Genomic DNA, 9,897 nt, shown 5'->3' with positions numbered 1-9,897 from the left:
TAACATTGACAAAGATTTATGTCTGCGAAACAAGTCCTTGATACATAAGAGGCTTCCTTTGTCTGTTTTGTTATCTCCATATATGTGTATGTATGTATGGGTGTATGTGGTTGGCTAATTTGGTTCGGTGTGCTCTTTATGGATATCAATGGGGTTTTGCAAAATTTTTAGTAAGACGTAATTAAAATTTGGTTTAGTTTAAACTTGGTGAGCGTACATATGTCAATAAATATGTATGTAAATACACTACTGGTACTTCGGCCTACATATGTATGTATGTATGTATTTTTGCATGCCTTTGTTTGTTGTTCCAATTCATTGTATTTTATGGGAGTAGCGCGTGAGGCCTCAAATTGCCCGATTGATACGTGTTACGCCTTTTTAAAAAGAATATACACATAATCAATACACACACACGCATACACACAAACCTTGGTATAAATATTTCGCACTTACAGCAATTATGTGACTCACTGAAGAAATGTGCCACTTTCAATGTTAAAAAGACATTAAATTTTGCTATTGATAATAAGGCACGCCAGAATGCGGGGAGGCCGGGTCAAGCGCTGACGCACTGACAGTATGGAAAGTTGGAGAAAAGGTGGTTAATTGCAATGGGTAGCGCATTTATGTTTTATTTACACACACAATTGACCTAAAAAATATATATATCAAAGAGAATGCTAGTCGTTAATTTATGTATTCTGTTTTTTATGAGTTTTAGTGGAAATGTTAAAAATCGCAAATATTTTCTTAAACCGCCATATCAACAAAAACAGCAAAGTAAAAGCACAAATACACATTGGCGAATCTAAACAAGTGCGCGTTAAAAGTATCTCATGGTTTCATTCTGTCAGTTTAATCTCCATTGAGGGCCTGGAGAAGCTGCTAGAATTTTACGATTATGAACTGCCMACATGCTTTTGACGAATGCCGTGCGGCACACACAAACATACAGATATATGTACAGAGACAAGTGTATTGCCATTATTATAACAGGTCCACTGCTGGAAGGACCAGCTGGCCAGAAATTTCTGTTTTCGCAATTTCGTTAGCCAAAACAAAATCTCTTTGCTGCCGTCACAGTAGTCACCATCGGCACCCAGTTGGTCATGGCCAATTCGCTGGTTTGCTGCAGGCTTTTCGCGCACTTAATTTTTGTTTTTGTCTAGAATATTGTTGGCACAATTAATTGCAAAATGCTGATGGAGTAAAATAATTGTGCGGAATTGTGTTGGGGTTAATTGTCAATAAAATTATACCAAATAGATTTAATTGGAGGCGAGAACTACACGGTTGCCTCTAAGTGTGTGTGAGTTTGTAAAKAAGTGAAAAGTGAGAAATGACGATTGTGCGAAATTCAGCGTGTCAGCAATTTGAAAGAAGCAAAATAATTATTAGGGGAAAATTTTACAAACAGGCTTTCCTTGTGTGTTTAGATAGGCCTATTTCGCTATTTAATTAATGAAAAATCAGACCACCTCTTTAGTTAAGATTTCGTTTCTCATATTTTTATTGTGTAACGTGAAGAACAGAGGCATGAAGAGAATACTTCTTTGGTGTGCCATCAATGTTCTATATTTTAATTCCGAGACCGATGTTGCCTTTGTCTGTTGTTCTTTTTGTCGGCAAATAAGACACTTCGTCTTCTTCTTTACAGGCGAAGCCGCTTACGCATTTCTAGCCCAGTTTACAACAGCGCGTCAGTCGTTCTTCCTTTTCGCTGCTTGACCCCGATTGGAAATTCTAAGTGTAACCAGGTCTTTGTCCATCTGGTCTTTCCAACGGAGTGAAGGTTTTCCTCTTTCTCTACTTCCCTCGGCGGATACTGCGTCGAATACTTTCAGAACTGGAGTGTCTTCTTGCATTCGGAGGATATAACCTAGCCAGCGTAGCCGATGTCTCTGAATTCGCTGAACTGTCAGTGTTATCGTATATCTGATATAGCTCATCCTTCCATCGACTGCGGTATTCACCGTTGCCAACGCGAAAAGGATTATACATCTTTCGCAGAACCTTCTCTCGAAAACTCGTAACGTGGACTTATCAGATATTGTCATCGTCTATGTCTCTTCACCATATACATAGTGGAACTATGATAAGTTACTTTGAATTTGGAATTTGGCCATTATACGTCGAGGAAGAACTTTACTCCTCAATTGCCTACCCAGTCCAAAAATGATATCACTATCATCAGCTACGCCAGCAGCTGAACACTCTTATAGATTGTACCTTCTCTATTTATCTCTGCAGCGCGAATTATTTCCAATACATTGAAGAAGTCACTCGATAGAGAGTCGTCTTGTCTGAAACCGGGTAATTGCTATTCGAACTTCTTTATGGTTATGCAATGAAGAGTGTGCTCCATCGTTTTGATCGATTGGGGAATCGGGCTCACCATCTTCTGGTGTTATGCTTTCACTGCCATTCCGCAGGCTGGGGAGGTTTAATCACAGAGGCTGAATTTACCGACCGTTGTGCCAAACCTGCCGCTAAAGTGACCAAGCACGATTTTGATATCGTGCCGAGGTCAGCTCTTATAGGTACTTTCAAGCGCTTATAGAAAAAATCTTTATTTACTTAATTGTACTCCATAAATGTATTGTTCCTTTTTATGTCACGAGGCATCCACAATTTCTCTTATGTTGAATTCTACTTGATAACTTTGTTATGGCTTTTACATGCAGGTTTAGGTTAGATTAAAAGAGCGATCCAAAAACGATTCGCTCAGATATGTTCTTTAAACTCCTCATTACTGCTGCTATTCAAACCTTAACATGAAACGAGCTTTTTGTATCGAACTTTTTCTAGATAGGTTATAAATTTAATTTTCTGTAACATATCTATATTTCTGTAAGAAATTTAAAAATAGTAGTGTCTTCGGCACACTTTAGGGATTACATAGATTCAATTTGGTTAAACTGCTAATTAAATTTAGTTAAACTGCTAATTTAACTCCTATCGAATTAAAAATTTTCGGGGACGACACAATGAAATGCTTACCCAAAATCTTTATAAACGGATTTACTATCTATTTTTTAACTCTTCGCAGTAATTACGGTATAGCCTTAATGATTAAAGCCATTCCCAGTGGTATTTCCATTGAAACGCAATGCTCAAGCTGTTGTTGACATTAATGGGTGTTACATGTATATACATGTATTCACAAATTCGTCTATTTGTATGCCTTAAATGTATTTAAATATGCATTAGTATATTATTTTATGTCATTAACATAATTATCATCATCTATCCTCTACAAACAAGCATTACTTGCACAACCCAATCAAAGAACATACACACATGTACATTAGTGCTTATATTTCGATGGTTATACTACGCTATGCAGGCGCGTACTATTCAAAACAACAGACATATGTATGAGACAAATGTTCCGTGGGCGTTAACGAGGTGGGCGAAAACGCACAACAAACTGATTTCAAGAATATAAACCAAAAAAAACACGAAATGAAAAAAWTACTTTAATTAAATTGTTTAACATTTTATAATTTCCACGGCTTTCTGCTTAATGATCAAAGTTTGTCACAAATTAATTTCTTAATTAGGCTTATGAGTATTTAAATGGAGGATAATCACTGAAGCCCACAAAGTAATTGACTCAAAATATATGTAAAACATCACATACATACATATGTACGTCATAAGAAAAATAAAAAATTAATTTGCTTAATGCAAAGTACAAATTAACATTAACTGTACATAAAGCACCATACATACATGCGCACAAGCATAGAAACGCCAAAGTGGGCGCCAGCTAATACCACCTGCCGAGCTTGTTTACACATAGGAGACGAACTATTCCCATTTATTTTATTGAAAACCAAATACTGAGACCCCAGACAGTTCAGAATTATGCTTCTTAAATCAATAGTTTTATTATTATACAAACTGGCGGGCATGTTTAAGTAAAAAACAAAAAAAAAAAAATAAAAATGCTTCTTTGGAGCTTCCCTGTGATGTATTATATAGCAGTATATTATGTATAATTTTTCGCCTTTGTTCACGAAATTTTTCGTGGAATTCCATGATACATTTTTTTTTTTTTTCAAATTTCAAAAGAATTAGCCTAAAAACAGAGTGGAACCAAATAGCTTAGTATGTCACCTTAATAATTAAAAATATAAATWTTCAGCTTGATGAGGCTAGTTCCCAATTATTCCAAATAATTGTAGTATTCACCCTATTTGACTTATACTAGCAACATATTTGTATATGATAGGTTAGGTTAGGTTAATCGTCGATCCTAAAACAGCGCCTTCCGGATAAAATCACCAAAATTAATATGTGTAATATTATCCAATATTGTTACTGTTATAGCTATGATGCATTTAAAAGGTTAAGTAAAAGTGACCCCCCTCTTTACTTAAAAAAAAAGAACCGGTACTTCAAATTAAATAGAGAATGTTTATTATCATTCGAAAGAGAGTTTTTTATTTTTTAAAATTATCTCTTTCAAATGTTGGTCAYGGCTACTCTCAGATAATCCATTCGTTGAGTCCAATTACCCATTATTCTTTGCAGCATTTGACTGGTAACTGGCGAATGACAAGCGTGATGTTGTGCTCAAAGGCCTGAACCGAATCAGAATTGTCCGCATAGACTTTAGACATTATATATCCCAACTGGAAAAAGTCTAAAGGTGTGATATCACACCGGCCCAAAACGTGAAATTATCTGATTATCTGGTATCATGGCGCGATCACGGTCGCCAWTGACAGCCCAMATAATTTTTGAAAAATATGGACGACGATTCCACCGGTCCAGCAAATAAAACCGGTGKTTTTTCTGGACGAAGTGGCAGCTCCTCAAATGCTGCAATTTCGCTTGTTTACATACCCATTGAGCCAGAAATGGGACTCATCACTGATTAAAATTTGGCTCGAAAACGTCGGATCTTATTGGAGAGAGAGCCAATAGAACGAAGCGGTGTCGCTTGTTAAGGTCGAACGGCGTCAGTTCTTTGATATCAGGCGTTAAATTTTAAGGAGTGAGAGTTGTAATATATATTTTGATTAAAAAAGGGATTAGTACCATTCATATAATGCTTTTTCAACAGTGTTTATAAAGGGATAAATAAACATTAAAAAAGAGTAGTACACAAACAATGTGTCAACTATGGGGGTGTTATTAGAATGTAGTTTTCCGACAAAAGCTGCATCCAGACGCTCATACCAATGCTTCGTAGTTTTTGACAGGCCGGTGTATTGATTTGTTACTTGCCAACAACATTTGTATTTTCTTCAAGCGACAGTTAATGACATAMATTTTTTTGCGGCTATGTTGTTGCTACAAGTTGTTGTACTAATTTGTATTGCATCGATCATAATATTAAGTTCGTTAATAGGGAGCATATTTTAGATTCTGCAGTGGAGAGAGTTGCATATAATCGAGAAACATTGATGTACTCATGTTTTTCACTGTTTTGTGGACAACATCGGTCGACATCCTCTTTTCTCATCCACAATCTCTTGCCTCGATATCACTCATTTGCTTCTTTCTTAAGTGGAGATCGTTCACTAACATGCAAACATACACCTTTCAGTCTTAACTATGTAATTATTAGCATAAACATTTTACTGAAATTCCATCGAGTCATAAAAAAATACTCAACTCCATCAATAAGATCTGTGCGTAACTGCAATTCGCAAACCTGTATTGCAACCAATCCTGAAAGGAAATCAAAAAAATGTACAAAAAATTCGCAGAAAGCTTTTAATGGCAATTTTATTGGATTTATTTTTTTTTATTTTTATATGCTCGCAATGCATTTGGACCATTGCCAAGGCGTAATTACGAGTTTTTGTTTTTCTCAAGTGTTTTTTCTGCTCGCACACTTGCTCTAAAGTCAAAACAAACTCGCCTATATACATATACGTATGCATATCGGGGTTTGTGTGTGTGTGCCGCTGCCTGACTTTGAAGTAGTGACGAAGTCAGAGATGACGATGTGGTAAATGAAAACAACGGAAGTACTCATACATAAAAACCCGTATCTTATAGCCGGTATTTACGAGGGGGGTGGTGCGATGATGCATTGAGCGCTCACTTGTCCGGCTGTAAGTGCTCAAGCGGCTGAAGCACATGCCAATGACAATAGCCGGACCGTGGCGTGTTTAAAAAATTTAATTTCAACAGCTGCTGTCAACACTGCCCCGGCCTCCAGTCCACGATCGGGCGTGTGTTAATGATGTAATAATAAAATTTACGAGGGCAATTACCGGCGCAAATGCAGCTGAGTTATTGAGTTTGAGTGAGTGCCTAAGTATATTTATATGCCAATGTACTTAAACGCCATGCTCACATAGTGTGTTTGCGGCAAAGAAACTAGGGGAGTGTCTTGATATCTAAAACATAAAACATTTGTACGGTGTAGTTAGACCATTTAAGTTATTGCGAGCTGTTTATTATGCTTGATTTACTTAATAATCAACATGAAAAATATTTAAAGATTATGTTAGCACAATTTATCTTATCCTATTTGAAAGAGAAATGCAAATTGTGATATGGTGAGGAGAATAACCGTCATTCAGGCAAGATTGCAAAGGATATCAGCAATTTGTTTTGGTTATTCATGGTGTAATTTGAGAGAGAGAAAAAATCTAATCGGAAATGWAATGATATTCGGGATTTTATCCTAAAAACATAAAAGAAAGCAAAAAGTTTACAGTATTCTTTACATTTTCATATATTTATTTAACCTAATTTATCTTTATTTACAAATAATCAGCTGCTTTTGCTGAATATAATGAAACTGCCTTAAATTATGTCATGTTTATATCGAGAATAAAAAAAATATAAAGTAACCGTATATTTTGAAATAGATCAACCCATTATCTAACTAGTCTAATGGTTTAATTTTATTTTTACAAGAATTTTGTAAACWGACTTTAGTTAATTTAGCTAAAATTAGCAGATGTTGATTAAATTGGGTCAGGTTAGGTTGAAATCGCAATTATAGGTCTAAAGGGAAGTCTRAAAGGAACTGCTAGTGCGACTCAAATAAAGTGTTGCTAAATACAACTATTCTTTACAACAATACACGATTGACCAGGCTACTGGGTTTAGAAAAGGCTAACTCCAAGGGTTCCTAATCCTGTCATACATTTTTATACTATGAACGGGGTATATTAATTATATTTGCCACGATGCTTGTAGCACCAAGAAGAAAATGACGGATATAAAGCAGATTTTCTTTTCATTCGCGTAGGCACCGCTTACACGGTTATAGTCGAGTATACAACAGCGCGCCAGTCGTCCTTACTTTTCGCTGTTTGGCGCCAACTGAAAATTCCAGGTCTTTCCAACGGTCTTTCCAACAGAGAAAAGGTCTTCCTCTTCCTCTGCTTCACTCGACGGGTACGTCGTATACTTTCAGAGCTGAAGTATTTTCGCCCATTCGGACGACATGACGAAACRTAGCGCTGTCTTTTAGTTTAAAGGACCATAAATCTTTCACTGAACCTTTTTCTCGAAAACTCGTAACGTCGACTCATCAGATGTTGTCATCGTCCTTGCCATATAGTAAGACGGCGATGATGAGCGACTTGTAGAGTTTGGCTCTGTTCGTCGAGAGAGGACTTTACTTCTCAATTGCTTGCTCAGTCCGAAGTAGCACCTGTAGACAAAAGTTATTTTKCGTTGTATTTCGAGACTGGCATTGTTGTTGCTGTTAATTCGTGTTCCAAGATAAACGATATTATATACGACCTGAAAGTTATGACTGTCGACAGTGATGTGGAGGCAACTCCTCGTTCACTACCAGACCCATTTGCTTCGTTTCCTTATCCAGTCTTAGAAAGTAGAACTAACGGAGCGGATCCAGCAGCTGTACACTATTATAGAAGATTGATTGAGCCGCGTTGTCTGWAACCTTGTTTGGTATCGAACGGCTCGGAAAGGTMTTTGCCGATCCTAATGGAGATTTTTGGTACAGATCAAATTCAGTTTACACATCTGTATTAGTTTTGCGGGACTACCAAAATCAGATATAAAGTCTGCTCCTTTTCGTGCTGTCAAAAACAGCTTTAAAATCGACGAAGAGGTGGTTTGGGACGATCCACGTTTCTTTTTCAATATTTGCCGCATGCTGAAGAATAATCAGTTGTTGATTTTCCAGGCCTAAAGCAAGTTTAAGATAGTCCAATCAGTTTGTTAACAGTGGGCTTTAATCTTTTACACAATTCGCTCTATAAAACCTTATACGCGATGTTGAGGAGGTTTATCTCAGGGTACTTTGTGAAGATTGTGAGGTCTCCCTTTTTGAGTATTGGACAGAGCTCACTTTAATTCCAATCGTAGAGCATGCTTTCGTCCGACCATATTATACAAAGAAGCAGGTGCATGTTCCTTATCAGTTCGTCGAAATAGTCTTTCACTTGTTGAGATATCGATCTGAAATTTTGCACATGTCCTTTTCTCTCCACCAAACTGCTCATTTATTAGAATCGTCYATAACGGATCACTGTAGTATTTAGCTGCCTTACAAACGGGAAAACGTTTTTATTTGTCAAGATATCTTATATCAAAATTTGGCATAGATTATTGTCCAAGACTACTTGGACCACTTTTGCATACAGCTGTCATATAAAATGACCAATAAAAATCGAAGACATTTTTATTTGACAAGATATCTTTACGAATTTCGGCGTAAATTATTGTTCAAGACGATGCTAAATTATCCAAACAAATTATTAAAATTGGACCACTAAAGCATGTAGCTGTCATTCAAACTGTTATTAAATTCAGAAGTTCAGCAATTTAACKTAATTCATAACCTTATTTTGGAACAAAACATGGTGTATTTTCAAATAGTCATGTATAGTAAAGCAGCTCATCTGTAGTAGACTTCCACTAGGCTGAGCTTTAAGCCCACCCAAGTTATCGTATGTGCTTATTAAGGGATTTTCACTRCGATATAGGTACCTATTATATTTATTGCAACACACAATAATATCCAATTGTGAATGCTGTGAAARCGACATAACATAAAATAGCTCCTAAGATAATTAAAATTGTCAAATCATTATGTCATGCTCTTTGCTTTTTTACAAATGTGACTTGTACTTATTCAAAGCCTTATTGCTTTCATTGTTGCTTCCGTTATTATTCTATTTTAAGCTCAATGAAGTTTTATGTTCTTTAAGCTCTTCAATGTTAAAAATTCCATAAAAAAATTCAATTCCACACATCTGTGTACATTGTCATCAGCTCAACACGCCGCGCCACAACTCAAAGTTCAATGCAGAACTTCCAAGCCATATAAAACATTGAAACGACGACGATTCGATTGCAGTTGACCAACGAGGAAGGGTGGCAACATTAAAACACCATTGTGGGCTAGACAAAACCGCAATTATTTAAACACTGCACGACTTGTATCGCACACTGCCACATGCCTGCCGCATGTCACTAACTACTGCAACTATATACAACTGTTGTACTAAATATGTGTATGTGTGTGCATTTGAAGTGCTTAAGCACTGTGTGCAAACAATTGCTGCTGCAATTTGTGACTTTTGCTTTTGTTTTGACTTTTRTTGAGTTTGAGTTTTTTCTTTACTTTTTGCTCCGCTGCTAAGCTTGTTTGCTTTACACTTGACTTCGTTCGTTTTTATCCCCTGCACACGTTTCCAATTGGTTATAAATTTGTCGTTCAATAATTTTAAATTGTTCGCCATCTTTACACGTCGATTTTCCGCTGTCAGCCAGAAGCTACAACGGTTATTTCTAATTTTATAGTTGCAACAAATTGCGGTCATTGCAACGAACGAGCATATCCTGCTGCAGGATATGTATTCTGTGTTTCACTCGTTAGCTCTGATATCAAACACACCAACGCTCTGGGAATATAAATATAGTTCATGTGCAATCGATGAT

The sequence above is a fragment of the Bactrocera latifrons genome, unplaced genomic scaffold (assembly GCF_001853355.1).
Source record: "Bactrocera latifrons isolate USDA-ARS-PBARC rearing strain unplaced genomic scaffold, ASM185335v1 scaffold_191, whole genome shotgun sequence".
NCBI lineage: Eukaryota > Metazoa > Arthropoda > Insecta > Diptera > Tephritidae > Bactrocera > Bactrocera latifrons.
Note: the sequence above shows the minus strand (reverse complement) of the source record.